Genomic DNA, 16165 nt, shown 5'->3' on the forward strand with positions numbered 1-16165 from the left:
GCCATTTTGCTGTATACTGGGCTTGTTGAATGGAAGTATTGACAAAGCTATGCCCTCCTCTCTTACTGTCTTAGTGATCTCTTGCTACTGTTTTAACATTTCTCTTGTATATATACATGCTTTCCAGGACATGAAGTATGTTCTCATCTCCCAAACACAAATTACCCCTAAGCATCAGGAACTACAATATAATGACGAGTAAAGCTGCCTTCTCTGTGATGGAGAGAAAGGGAAATGGTACTTGTGTATATCAAAGACTCTCTCACTTTATACAGGGCCCAGCAACGACGCACTAGAGTAAAAGGAATTATTCTTGAAGAGTTTGGGTTCAGCCTGCCACAAAATTGTGCTCAGGGGAGTCTCAGACTGCAAGGAGGAGCTGAACTCCCATTCACTGAAGGCAAAGAAAGTTCAAGCCTATGCACCACCAAAAGAGGCTCAGTACCTTTTAGGACTGAACCAACAGTTAATTAATAGGGCTATTTGCATATATAGTTATGAAGTTTAAAATGTTTATCCTTTTTTAATTAGAAACCACCATAATAAGGGAAGAAGGCATACAGCTGGCTGGAAATCTACAGGATGCATCGAAAACGACAGCTTTTTTGTATAAGATGTGACAGCTCCTCAAAAAAAACTATTTAAGGTTTGAGGGAGAAAAGCATGCAAATAGGATGCCTGGCTTTCAAAAGTCCTTCCAGCAGCTTGCATGAGCTTCCAGGGGAGCTGCTTGGAACTCAGAGGCTTTCAAGGACTCTAAAGATTTTAAAAAACAGGTCTATTATTTAGATGTCTAACTTGAGGGTTCTGCTTCCGAAGTCACATTTTATATCTCCATAATGGGTTGGGGACTTATTCATGCAGCAAAAGAAAGAAATCTGAGGGTAAAGATTATGGGCTAATTTCACTTATTACCCATCAACAAAACTTTTTGAGCTCATCATCCGAAAGAACAAATTAAAAGATGGACATTTAAGAGTGCAGCAACAGACTCACTGCTCAGTAATGTTGTATCAACTCTTAATAACTCAGCACAGAAAAAACATAGGAATGAAACCAGTTACTGTGGTTATTGCTTATCAGCTACACAACAAGAAATTTGACTCAGCAAAGTAAGCTGTCAGGGCTGCAGACATCAGATTAAGCACACAACTGCCTTTTGCTGCAGGGTAATAATCAATGTGCAAATTTAAAATTAAACTGGAAAGTGTTTATTCTGAATGTCCATTGTGGTACTAAAAGATCAACAAAAATTACTAACATGAAGTGCCTTAGTCTTCCCATGCCCTGGACTTTGAATATTTGGAAACTGATTTTTATTTAGTTGTTCAATACTTTAGCAGAAAGGAAAATATACACTGTTCTTGAAAAAGATGGAATTTATGAGTTGTTCCTAAGTTTACCCATCGTGATGAATCTGTAAAATTACAATTTTAAAATAAAGGAACAAAGTTACTGTGAATCCAGCATTTTATTTGGCAGCAAAAGAAGCCTAAAAAAGACTCCTGCAGTATATCCATACCAGTTCAGGCATTTGCAATATAGTAATAGAGCAAATTACTATCTGTCTTCCAATCGAAAACAGTATCACTGGAGATTTGTATCATGCTATTTAAAAGCCTGTAACTGTGAAAGCTGAGTCCATGGATCAACGTATGAGAAAAAAATGGATCTGGATACCCAGGCTCCCACAAGTTAAATAGGCTAGACCTGTTGCCTCAGAAATATATGGCAATCCTAATTAATTGAAATAGGCTTTGGAAGTGCGTAAAAATAACTGAAATGGAGGAAAAAAGCAAACTTATCTTCTTTAAACCTCGTTTTCCCCACTTATGTTTTAAGGTCCCTGGACTGAAAATTGAATATAAATAAATATTATTATGAAATAAATAAGCATTTTTATATATAAAGGAATAAAACCAGATCTCTAAGATGTATTCTAGCACACCAGATGCAGAAGTTAACAAGGGATTTGCCATGGTTCCAAATACATGCCAGCTCCCCACTCAGGAGATGGTCAGTCCCTGCCACACTAGCAAAGACAACTTGCATCAGGCAGAGATGCCTTCAGACTTGTCTGCTTATGTAGCTATTCTGAAAGACACACAATAGTCAGATACTATGGAAAGGTCCATCTTACTGAATTCTAGCTATCTAAAATTTAGGCAGCTACTCTAAAACTGGCTGGTTTCACTCCATAGTTACTAGAGGCTAGGCACTTCCAGAGAATTATTCATACTACTGCTTTTAACTATTTTAAGGCAAGGTGACTCATGCTATAAGTATCTATCTATTTCTAAACTTAACGCTTATCTTTCAGGTTACCAAATGTAGGTGAGATGAATGCCCTTTTCAGTGTAGGGGAATGTGCCCTTCCTTAAATTGACTGTGCCTAACCAAAAACCACCACGAATGTTCTGTGCCCTCCAAGTTGGAAGGGGTGGTGATGATAAAAAGCAACTAGTGCATTTTGGGGGTGGCTGGGTAAACGGTAGGATTTAAAACAGGAAACGAACTTGAGCAGTTCAGCTTTGTAACCTTACCATTACGTGCTGAACCCTAAGCCCCTGACACCTGAGGTAGCAGTAATAAAACTGTGCTTAGGAGCTTTAAGGGTAAATTGGATCACTGGAAATTTTTAAAGATATATATAAAAAAAGGAGACTTATCATTATCTCAATGCAAACAAAACATTACTAATGGCTTCAGCCTGACAGTCTTTCAGAGCTGACAAGATACAGCTTGAAAAAACGATGCATTGATCATAACTCTAAAAACCAAACTGATTTTTTTTAAATGCCTAAAATTAAGTTATTCAGAATAGCCTCTGGGATCTCATGCCCAAAGCTTTCCATAGTGTTCTGTTCCCTTGCCCTTTCAGGCTTCTCTCAATTCTGGGCTGTTTCTGATTTTAATTAAAGGGAAAGAATGATACAAGGTATCTTCTTTCATGAACCCCAGAAGGGAGAATGAGAATTACAAAAGGAAAAGGAATACTTCAGACTCAAAGAAGTAGGGATTATGAATTACAGGAAATATACTATTATATTAAATATTCTTTTAAATCAGCATGGTTTGTTTCTTATCAAAGGCTTACTTTTAGCTCCTAGTGCTACTAACTACCTTTTGAAATGGATGCCAGGACTCTCCATTCTTTTCAGATTTGTTTGTTTTACCCAGGGGTGGGAGATTAATGTCAGAAAACAGGAAAAAATACTTTGCCTCAAAGTGTGCCAAATACTAGCACTCTATGGGCAAAAATCTGTACTGATTAAATTTTAGGCAGATCCACTGACTGCAGTAAGAGCTGGAATGAGTACAGCTCAAAAGTTGGCTTCATGTAATATAAGAAGGGAACTTCTTTTGATTTGTACCTATTTCCATAAAAAGTGTGAATTACAATAACCTGTGGCAATTAGGTTTAGCATAATTTGCTTTTTTGTTGATATTTTTGATTGGAACAGGCTTTATCTAACTTAGCAGAGCCTTTAAACAACAGGGCCCCACAGTTCAAGCCTTTTTGTCAGTGGTGTTGAAACCAAACTTTCATAAAAGTGATTCCTTCAACCAGGCTTTTTTCAGTGAAACTTAGAGGGTAAAAGTTGGTGATGAGAGACAGTCTTGCAAAATTTGATGATACTGCAAAGTATTGTAGTAATTTAAAACACAGCAAAAATTTTGTATTAAACCATAAAGTCAGTTCCTTTGAGCATCTGAATTACTGTTGAAGTTGGTATCACATTCTGTGATCCGTTTGGGAAAGAAGATATGTTCTAGGTGAATCTTGCTATATAGTTGGGCCAGACTCCTCAGCACCTTTGATCTAGAAATCCCCCTGCAATGTGGAAAAAATGAGATTTCTAGATGTTCTATGTTTTCATTTGGGTCAGAAATACCATCAGAGAATTGTTCTTGTTGCCTTTTGAGATCTGATATCTAAGGAAACTAAGAAGCAGAGAAGCTAAAACTAAACGAAAAGCAAGAAAAGGCTGAACATATTTTTCAAGACAGTAAAAACCATAAACCAACATAAGTTGAGGAAAACAATAATTACCTTTCAGTTTCAATTAAATTTAATTATGTCTGCAAACTGAAGTTGGTTCTTATTATATCCACAGAATCACAGAATGGTTGAGGTTGCAAAGTACCTTTGGAGGTCATCTGTTCCAATCGCCCTGTTTAAGCAGGGTCACCTAGAGCTAGTTGCCCAGACCATGTCCAGATGGCTTCTGAATATCTCAAAGGATGGAAACTCCACAACCTCTGCAGACAATCTGTAGCATTTGTTCATGAAAAGAAATGAATTAAAAGAAAGACTTTGTTCTTGGTTCCTGCCAGGACTTACAAAAGTGTATCTTCTGTGAATCAAGGATTCAGTATGGATTTCATCAGCTTCTTCTTTACGTGATTGATATTGATGACCTAATGAAAATCTGATTTTAGTGAACTTCACTTCTAGTCTAAAGATACTTATTTCTTAAGAGGGAACATTGGCTCCCACCACACAAAATAATACTGTGGTTCTGGAGCCACAAATACAGCTTCAGGGCATCGTGGGTGGCTCTGATGGAATCCAGAGGAGCTGAGGGAATTCCTCTCTGTGGTTAGGGACTGCAGGAGAACTGTGCTTGTTACAAGGGTGATCCCTGTGACCCATATAAAACAGGACAGGGACAGCTGTCATGGCACCATGGAGGACCCTTCCCCATTTCTTTAAGTGGACAAAATAAGGAAAAGAACAATGAAGGAGAGAAAAAAAACCATGCTGTAGTAAGGGTTTGAAGGTGAGACTAGGGAAAATGAAGATTATGGGTAGAAATGCTTTTTATTCCCTGCCAGCATCCACAAAAGAAGGGAGTATGATGAGTGGAGTGGTTAATTAGATCCACAATAAAAGGCTGAGATTTGCGCTGTGGTATCTGTGCGTCTTCTCCAAATCTGATGATCAAAGGTCAATGCATTCTACTCTTTGATGGCATTTTGCATAACAGTGAAACTTGAGGAAGACAATTCTTATTATCCCCATTTCTATGCCCCTATGCAGATCTATTGTGGAATAAATGTTAAAAAAACCAAACCAACACAACAAAAACACCCAAAACAACCCAGCCTTGAAGCTGGTGGCAAACAGATAATAACAATGTCTTGTTCTCTAGGCTCCCTCTTCTGGCTCTGGACTTGTAGTTTTCTAACGAACACCGTTCCTGGAATCATATTAATTTCTTTTAACTGAATGATGACCACAGTGCACACAGAAATAAAGATGAAATATGGGGGAAATAGGAGAAACTTCCTTCTTGCCCAAGGGAAGAACTGAATCAGTATCCCAAGAAAAGTTTAGCAACTTTAAAGTGTGGTGGCAAAAGCAATTTAAAAAGCACAAAAGTTCTCTGCTAGTTATTAGTAAATGTACAATATGCTGTATATTAGTTAGGATGGATGTTTTAGTCATAATGCATTTGATCCAGTAAATGAATAAAACAATATCCCTCTACAACTTCTGTGACTTATTTGTCAATAACAGTTGTACTGGGACTGAAATTCTGTAGCTTAAATGTGGCTTTCTCCACAGCGGCTTCAGTAGACCATAACAAACTAACTTCAAGCCTAAATGATGTAGATCTTGTCTTTGAATTCAGAAATTAATGTATTTTCATTGCAAATATAATCACAACTAAAGACCTACTTATATCAACAAGTGAATGGCATGATGCTGCAGCAGAGCACAGGTGCATATTTGGCTCAGGGCATGCTAATACTTTTTTTTTTTTTCTCCGGCCGTAAAAACCAGAAAACAGGCAGTTCCTTGAGGGAAAATGAAGTTTTGGGTTTGGCACCTTCTGCCCCTCCCCAGTAAAAATACTTGATATATGTACAGAAAGAGGGCTAGAGACCTCAGTAATAATATACCATTCTGGTTTTCTGTTCACTTTTCCCACTTAACACACCAGCTAAATGATCAAGCTTGCAGCTCTTTTCCCCAAAAAAGTTCTTTCCAGATCTTATACTGTGGCACATTTTACAGTTAATCACTGGCCAGGTTTTGGGGATTACCTCTCCCACAAGAGTCAGCAGGAGCTGTGGGTACCTCTGAAAATCAGGCCAGAATTCTTTTGAAACAGAGCTGCCAGACATCAGGTACCAGATTCATTCCTGTTTTTATCATACTAAGGTACCAAATCCATTTTTGTTTTTCTCATACTAAAGCACAATAAATAACTTATACCAAGGGATTAATTTGGCCAATGTTAGTTGGTTTGTTTTGGACCTGTGGTCATTGAATTAATCTTTCTAACCTGTTGGAGAACTTTTGTCCTGAACAGAATTGCCAAGCAGTTACAAAGATATCCCACCACTTGGCTTCCAGGCTGCTGGGCTCCCACTGGGATAAACTGAAACCCATCCTGTCGTTTCCGTGGGGGGGACAGGGAACACAATGACTGCTATAAAAGACATTGATTTAAAAATAAAAGAAAAAGGGGAGACCCCTCCTTAAAGAGAACCATGAAATATAGACTGAAAGGGATCCTTTTCACTGCAAATTCCCTCTGCATTGCCTGACTTGCTTGCTGTTAACTATCTGAGAGCAAAGTGTTCTTGACTTAAATGAGTTTCATCCCTGAGCTTTAAACAATATATCTACCCTTTTACCCACCCCTTCAACCTGTATTTTCCACTGCTGCATGCAGCTATACATGACTATGTCTATCATAACATATAACAGGGTTGTAATAATGGATTGTTTATTTCTGGATTACAGCAGCTCTGAAAAAAAAAGATACACAATGCCTATGAAGAGGAAGTCTACTCTCTAAGGATCTCTGCTGTGTTGTTTTATAAACAGTTGAACTACAACACAGGGGCAGTATGAGTTCCCCTTATCTCTCGGATGCCTAATGTTTTCAACCACATTAAAATCTCATTAATTTTGTTTGAAAAGTTTCCATATCCCCACAGTTTTCAAATAGGTTTTGAAAGTTGGCAGCTGTATAGCCTTGGAGTCAAGAATACGATTTTTGTGGGAACTATGTAGATCTGTTCAAAACTAGCCAAATTATAAGATGTCAAAATCCTGACCTTTTCTGTCTTTCAGATGGCACAGCTTGGTTTTGGCTCCGTACCAGAGTTCCCTGAGATCGGCTAATGCTGAATGTGCACTTGGCCAGCCTCTTAGCCTTGCTGTCGGTACCCGGAACAAATACTCAAGATGGGACATGCTAAACAGATCCTTCTCCTTATCCTTCTGCCATAATTTTCACAGAAATCCCAGACACCATTCTTTCTAGATCTTTTCTTACTGTGGGGAATGAATTCTTATTGTACTTTCATGCACTGTACTTTCTTAACTTGATGCTAGGACTGCAGAACCTGTGAAAGGATTCTCAGTCCTTCAGATGGCCAATGCCAATGCTGTTGACTCTCAACAAATCTGAGAAACGTGCTGGCATACCTAGTGAAAGGGGCTGCTCCTTCAGTTCAAGCTTGTTGTGGTTTGTGTAAGGGACAGAGCTCCTGTCAGTTAACAATCACCTTGCTAAAACATTTCAGTGCTATGTTTGCTGCACTTTGTTGTTTAAATTGAGACTATCATGATTACTTTTTTCTCTCTCTTAAAGTTGAGGTGTAGCCCACATCACACTGTTGTTGCTGGAGACACCTCCAGGATGATCCCGTACAACTGTGTTTGACAGCAGGGTTTATTCTTTATGGTTGTATCTGAGCTACTCACCCAAATTTCACAATGTGTCCCAGAACAATGTATAGAAATTTCTGTGAATATAGAATTATAGTACATTCATTTGAAAAATAAAGGATATCCACTGAGCAGGAATAAGAAAATATGATTTTTTTTTGGCTTGGTTCTGCTATTATTTTTTTGTATCTTCACTTAGATGCAGGCAAAACATGCGTGCAATGTAGTATTTTCACATTTTTTGGTGCTACTGTGATAATACGAATTTCCAGACTTGTGGAATCACACAGAACACAATTAACAATACTGGCTTTGTTTACATCCAACTCTGCCATAGAATCTCTTCCTCAAACTTGAAGTTTCATGTGAGCTCTAAGGCATTTAATGAATACAGACCCTAGTGACAACTTTTATCTGGGCATGTGCTACTCTGCCAGTTTGGTCCCTAGCAAATCTCTGTTCATTTACATCTCTGGATGTTATTTGGGACATAATAATTTATGGAGTGCTCTAAGTTAACATGGATCCTGCCATGAAAAGCTTCACATGTGCAAGAAACAAAGAAGGAAATTATTACGCAGAACAACTGCAGTATAGTTTGGTTATTACAGAAGGTGGTCCTGAATGGATATCAATACTTTATGACTCATCTAGCCTAGATTCGGAGGTGGCTGGGCTGCTCAGTGTGATCCGTTTTCACACGGTTCTTCTCAGCTGCTTTTCTGAGCTGCAAATTGTTTTTTCTGCTTAGGCGTGTTTGCTTTCTTAGTATGGGCATCTCTGAACTGAGGGCTTAACATATGGATGCTTTGCCCTGTGCTCAATACTCAGTATTGTTTACATGAAAAAAACCCGCCCAAAGCATTTCATGTCTTTCTTGCATTTTATGATTTAAAGGATGGAAATGAGGAGGAGCTAGAAGAATGTAACAGGTGAATACTGGTTTCGAGCAACTCTTGAACTACTCCCAATAGGCACAGTATCAAAACAAATGCAATTAAATTCATGATAGGAATTGTAAGTCTACAGAAAAGGCAAAAAGATACCTGGATATCTTCCTATCCAGTCAATAAACAAAGTGGCATATCTTTTTCTGAGTAATTACAAGATGATGGAGCGTGAGAAGTGCTCTAGATAAGTAGGTTTTAAGTGTAATTTCCCATACCACGTATCTACTTTTTCGTGTCCTGGGATAAGGCATGCCGAACAGAGATAGTGGGAAAAGTCCTTTCAAGGAGATGTTTAAGACTGTGAAGAAAATAGCCTGAAGAGAGCTTGCAGAGGGAATAAAGAGGATCTGAACAGAAAACAAAGCACAGGAAATAGGGAGTTGATAACTGATGAAAAAGAGTACTGGATTTGTGCATCACAGGCACAGGTGGAAAGAAAGATATATTTCAGCATGGGAATGAGGACAACAGTCAGCACCTGGAAGAACAGCTCAGACTGGACAACTGAAAGAGAGAAAAAGGAGAGAAATATATTATGATGATTTTAGGAGCCTTTGAAGGTTAAAGCAGCTGATAGCAAATCAAGCATACATCACGCTGCTTGATGGTTATTAGATCTTCCTCTCCCACCTCCATACTCTGTGATGTCCATTCACACAGACGTTCCCTTCTCTGTGGTGTCACTCTGAGAACTGAACTTTAAGCTGACTGTGTCCATGGCTCAAGTCAGATTCACAGTTAGTCCAGCTTGGGGAGAACAATTAACACAGGTGGTCTGGCCTCAAGAGTGGGTTTAAAGGTAGGAAAGTGTAAGATTTGCAAGCTATCACTAAACTTAGTAGTTAAAGAATCTTCCCAACTAGGCATTGCTTGTCGTTGTTGAAAACTACGTATGCAGGGAGGTTTAGTCTTGATTTCCTATGCCCTGAGGTAGGAAGTTTGCACACACTTATCACAGGCTTGGCTTGTATAACAACAAATGTTAATGAACAAACAACTAATGAACATTCCTTTTGTAAAATCCAACTGCAACAGCCTTGCAGCTACCTCCTGCAGTGCTGAATTCCAGTCTGACTGCACATTGCAGTCAGACAATATTTCCTTTTCTTTGCCAGAAATGCCTTTTCATTTTTCATTTTTTGGCCTAAACTTGCACAGCTGGAGACAGCAGATGGGCTGTGAGTTTCTGTGGAATCCCTGAGAATTCTTAATATTTCAGTCAGTTGCCTTTCAACTTGTTTTCTTTAGGATTAAAATCATATTCGTCTTTATAAGCTCTGTGTGTACCTGGGACCATTTATCCTCTATGTTATCCATCTTTTCACTCTGTCCTAGAGGACCATAAAGATAAGCTGATACACAAAGGACACCTTGCCAGAATTGGGCGTATCTTTGCTAGTTTTTTGCTATGTATCTTGGATGATGGGCAAGCTTTTTTTACAACTTATAACAGCGAGGTAAGACAGTATTGCATTTAATAACCCTATGAACGCAAATGACCATTGATAGCATTAGTTGCTAACAAGAAATAGAAATACATTTTATTGTAATTCTATGTCTTCCTTTGCAAAGAACCAATTTAGCAGCAGACAAAAAAGGTTAAGTATGACTTCCCAAATGTTTATCCAAAAATTGTTTTCATCCCTGGTATTCAATCACTTTCAGCCATGGTACAAGAATTCAATGAGAAATTGCAGCTGGAGTTTCCACTCCCCATAATACTTATACATTTTTATCTTGTTCTAATGAAAAAAATGGCTTGGAAAACTATTATTTCATTTTATTTTATTTGCTTTTTCAGGTCTTACAAAATCCTTTTGAAGGACAGTAGGCTTTTGAAATAGCCAATTAAATATCCTATTCCTCCAGTTGATGTTTAACTTTGAATACAACACCTTTTCAAAACAAAAATTTACTTCCTCTTTCATGGCATGAGTTCTAAGTGTATTGAATAACACCATTGCCCATAGCAGCAAATGGCATATCTTGCTATTATTTGTTATCACTCTGAAGAGCACCTGTTCATTATTGCTTTGATTTTATCATATAACAAATTTTTACTCCAGACAAGCTGTTTGCCCAGTGATCCACGATTATTTGACTTCCTTATTAATTTCTTATCAAAACTGTTTGAAATCCACGTAAATTAACATCTCGCAGGTTGTTCTTCTCTACAGATTTATAACCTATCCAAATCCTGTCAGGTTATATTACGTTTACCTGCACTTTGCAGATTCCATAGGACTGTGAGGAGGCTGGGTAGTCCTGTTGTTCCAAAACCCTTCTTAGATCATTTTTTTACCATGCATACTAATACAGTAACAGTAATGCAGCACCTTTTAAAATTCTAAACATGACTTCTACTCTGAAGAATGTATTGTTTATACTGTTAAAATATCAGCTTTTTCCCAACTTAATTTGTTAAGATTTCCCTTTCTTACCCACCCCAGTGAGTAATATCACCTATTATTTAGGTTCCTCCAGAATATCTTCCAGGATGGAATGTACCCAGGTTATTGGTCTACACGCTTTAGCGATAGTACTATTTAAAAATTTCTGCTCTGATATTCATATAAAATATTTCATCTAACCTATCAGTTTGGTTCATTTATACCCATTGACATGTTCTAGGTCTACAGTTAAGCTAGGGTAACACTGGAATGTAAAACTGCAAGCTATGGTGCTGAAGGACAGGTATTTCAGTGGGGGGTTCTCTACTTTCTTGGTTAATGCTGGGACAATACTAAGGGAAACATGCTGTATCTTTTGAATAAGAGGCAAGTAGATATCTTGACGATTAATCCTGTGACATCTTGTAAAATTAGAGTTACAAACCCCTGATTTTCTAGCTAAGCTTTGATTGGGACCACTGCCTATATTCTGACTGTCCTCTGTTACCATTAGTGCAAAACTGGTTTTTCACGTATCTTAACTATAGATTTTAAGGACTGAAGGGGGCACAGGGATTTTGCTAGATCTTTGGCATAGCACAAGCCAATCTTTTTACTCTCACCACCTGCATCACAGTCTATTAAATATCACTTAGCCTGTGTTGAATGTAATACCTTGTGTTCGACTATACTATAATTTTCACTAAAGCCACTATTCTTTCTTTAGATACATCAAGAGATGGAGAATCAATTATTTGTTTTGCACAAGATAAACCCATGCTGTCATGGACAGTGTCATGGAGTCTTTAAGCTAAAAGGCTAAAGCTTTCTACATGCATTCATGAACTAGAGATTTTGTTCATTTATGCTACCCATCACTTCATGGTTGTGGGATTTTTTTAGCCATTTCCTTTCAAGACTGTCTGACCAAGATCAACCAGCTAGGTAAATCCCAACATTGCACCACAGATGATCCATTTTCAAAAAATCAGTAAAGTGTCACTTACAGGAAAAACAGCACATGACAATTCTGAAATTTCAGAATTTCATTTCAGTTCAGTTTGTTCATCAGCAGGCTACAGAGTATGTCATAAAAACCTTCAATACGTTAGGGTAGGAAAAACTATGAAGAACCTATTTTAAAATTTCTTAAAATTAGCTGATTCATAAAAAATTAAAAATATTTGCCAATGTTTCCTGAATTTTGCTATTATTAGAGGAGGGTCAAAATGAAGGAAGAGGGGGAAAAAAAGAGAGAAATAAAGAGAGAAGTAGCTATATAATTTCTAGATTCAGGCATCTACCATTGACTCAGATAGATACCCAGATGCCATCAGCTGCATCTGTGATTTGTTGCAGATAAATGTGGGAACAAATGAGAAGCTAGCTGCCTTCTTCCAAGAACTGTGAATATAAAGAAAGCATTCTGTTTGCTGCATCAACAGCAAGGAAACACTATTTAACTGGTCTGTAAGAGAATTTCAGCAAGGTAATTTTATGGCTTTCAATAGTAACCTAGTCCTTTGTGAATTGCCTGGCTAATGGCAATTAAACTAGATAAAGAATGAATTTGGCTCATCAGAAATATAAAATTGTCGAAAAATGGGGGTCATCTTATCAGATACCTTAAAAATTGCACATCACAGTACTCTTTTTCTCTTTCTTTCCTTCCTTTATTTTTCTTTCTCTCTTTTTCTGCACCTTTGCCCCCCCCCTCCCCTCCTCCCCCCACCCCCCCAGTGCTGTATTAATCTAGTGGCCTTGAAACTGTAAAAAACATCTCTAAGAAACAAAAAAAAATCCAAAAGAAAGAAAGATAAAGGAAACGAGAATACAGGACCTACAAACAGAGGTGGGATCTACAGAAGATTTTATGAATACTGTAGGAAAATTTATTGTAATTTTTTAAAATAGATTAAAAACTTACTTGGAAATCCTCCATCGAATGAATGAGATAAATGCATGAGTCTTAAAACTTGGCTTCTAAATTTTGTTTGGAAAAGTTGATGCCACATGTGGTATGGTTACAGTAAAGCAGAGCTAACTTCTGACTTCTACAGTTACTTGCCCAGATTTTTGGTGGGGAAATTAAGTAACTAATATCTTGGCCTATTTGGTTTACTTTCAAGCATCTGAGCATTTGAAGCACTTCCTACTATTCACCCTAAGCTCCTTCTAACAGGCTACCTTAAAAAAAAAAAAAAAGGTTAACCATTATATACTCAGAAAACCAGCATATGTTCTTAAAAGCAATGTCATTCAAACATTTTATAGATTCCTATGAAAGTGTGCATTGTGACCTGAAGTATCAGAAATGTCAGGCTTTATAACCTTAAGACAAACTTAATGGAAAACTGCCAGTAAGAGGCATCTATGTTCCAACGTGTAGGTTTAAATATGGATATAATTATTCATGACCAATCACAGAGACTTTGTGAGAGTGAATGCAATTGTTAAAATGCTGGTTTAGGTTATTAAACAAGTGCATGGGTATAGATTTCAAACACAGTATATTATATTCCAGGTTACCTTTAAGGGGGATGCCACACACTAATCTGAAATAACACAGGAGCTTGGTAAAGATGTAAGTGACCTTCTGATTTAATGTTTGCAATCCAGATGTCAGCAGAGCATTGTTCCTACCAAGATCTCTGAAGAAAGAGAACTTTTATAGGATTTCCCTGTTGGGAATTTTGGCTGAAGTCGAAAGAATACTGCCTGTCATGCCAACATCTTGGGAGATTAGCTCATTTATTAGCAATCAACAATCCCGTTTTTTGGCTTTCCTCAAATGAATGACTGAACTGTATAATCCAAATGATGAGCCTCTTCTTTAGTCATGATGTTCTTGTAAGAAATAAATAATAATAAATGACCTAGCTGGGGATTAAATGAAGGTCTTTTGGCTGCTATTCTTCTGCTATTCTGTCAACCAAACCATTAAGCATCTGTGTGACCTAATGTTTGTTTTATTGATATAATTCACCAAGTCTATAACTTCAGATACAGTCTGCAAGAGAAGCCTGAAGCCTCAGCGTAGCCTTGCTTGGGTAAATAATACTAAATAAATAAATAAATAAAACATTTTAAGAGAGTTTAGGCCTCCCTTCCTACCTCATTTATTAACTGCAGTTATTCCATAATATAGGAATATTAGGCAGAGTTTCTCAAGGGTGTCCGCAGCTGAATGCTAGTTGAGATGAAAGTAGGACGTAAATTAAGGGCAAAATTATTTTTCCTCATACTCTTGCCATTTGGACAGGAATAAGTTTAACTAGAACAACTCCTTGTATGCCCAGAATTGAACTAATGACTGAACACAAGAAAAGATAGTAAGTCATGGTTTATTTCATATACAGGGTAGATAAGAGTATTAATGTGGGATGTGTGGCAGTTTCACTGATTTGCAATGTCTTCCTCTCCATGACATCTTAGTTACAGGCTTGTACTACACAAGGGCCATCACAGAGCCATTTAGCACAGCAGAGGGCTGTGTAGACAAGCCCTGAGGAAACAAACAGAAAAGTCTTCAAAAATCTCTTTTGAATGGGCCCTATCTGAAGATTTGGGCTAGGAGAAGGAAGAAACCAAAAAGGCCTGTCAGCTGCTTACTTCCATCTCCTGAAGTAATGGCCACCATGCCACATGTGGTTCATGGTCCCTGTAAAATTGGGACGTCCACTGCATGGCATACGGCTGGAGCTGGTTTTACCATTCATTATACCAAGGCAATACAGCAGGTTCAGCCATGGCCATTAAATACGACACTAGGGGTACAATTACCTGCTGATCGATCGTATGTGGTAGAAGAGAAAGGAACTCAGACTTTATCTCTTTCTGGGAAAGCTGTGTCTGTCGCAACCACTTAGAACCCAAGCAATGTGAGAGGCAAGCATCAGTGTCTCATTTGTACTGAGCTCTATTATACTCCACTGGTGTCAGAGGATCTCAAATACAAATGGGAACCAGACTCAATATTGCTTTTGCACCCTGCAGCACAACTGGCCCTAGCTTCTATTTAGATCTTCTTTGTCCTACTCCTTTTCTGCTACTTTTTTCCTTCTGTCTCACAGGAGCCTGGATTAGTCAGCCAGGACAAATCTAATCTTGCGACACTTTGCTGTGAGTAGTTTGGCAAGCTAGAAACTGTTCCTGAGCTGTGCAATCTTGGTTAATAAAACCCTCTCTGTTTTCCACAGACTAGCCAAAGGAAAGTAAGAGCCAGCCAGCCTGTAGAGCCAGCAGAGAAAAGCTGGTATCCAAAAACGTCTAAGGGGTTTGTGTGCCATGTGCTATACCTGCAGTCTTCCAGCAACTGAATCGTGGCATCATGGTTAGAAACAATTTTTATTTACCTACTGCTGTTGCTTTTGCTTCAGCTGCATGTATACCTTCACTTAAAAACAGAGATGGAAGAATCTCACCTACAGTTTCTGATAACATGCTAATATATTTTATCAAAGTAAAAAAAGAATCTATTTGTACTACTAGGATGTGTTCAGCTGAGGTTATCCCTCAGAAGATTTTATACAAATGTTGGGAAGAGGAAGAGGAGAGCAACATGTGGAATAAATCAATGTCAAGTTAAAAACCTGTTTTTTAAACATCTCTGTATGCATGTGAGTATTGGGCTATATAAAGCAACCCTTTTCCTCTGTTCTCTTCCTCTTAAGGGTTAAGTCATTTCCTCAGGGATTGTCAGGAAGATGCTTCCTTTCCTTTATAGCTGAACCCTCTATCAAGGATAGCCTTTTTCTGGGAGAGTGTTGCTACAAGTTTACCCAGTCAGCATCTTACACCCCTTCCTGACCTACCTAGACCTAGTTCTCTTTCCCAGACCTCATGAGAATAGTCCCATAAGAAAAAATCCCCTCCCCTTACAGAAGGGTCAGCATGGGGCTTCTGCACAGCAGCAGAGAAAAAAATCAGTATGAGATACAGTGTTATCTGTAACAGTATTCAACAATTTTCTGCTAAACAGGAACATAGAAGAAAGCTTAAGACACACGCTGGCTAGACAACCCGAACAGCAAGCAGGAGCCACTGACCAAACAGACAAATTCACACTCGCCGGCCAGATACTTGCAAGACCTTCCATATTTCAGACACCCTGGACTCAACCATCAGGAACC

Source organism: Falco rusticolus, chromosome 4, assembly GCF_015220075.1.
Source record: "Falco rusticolus isolate bFalRus1 chromosome 4, bFalRus1.pri, whole genome shotgun sequence".
Taxonomy (NCBI): Eukaryota; Metazoa; Chordata; class Aves; order Falconiformes; family Falconidae; genus Falco; species Falco rusticolus.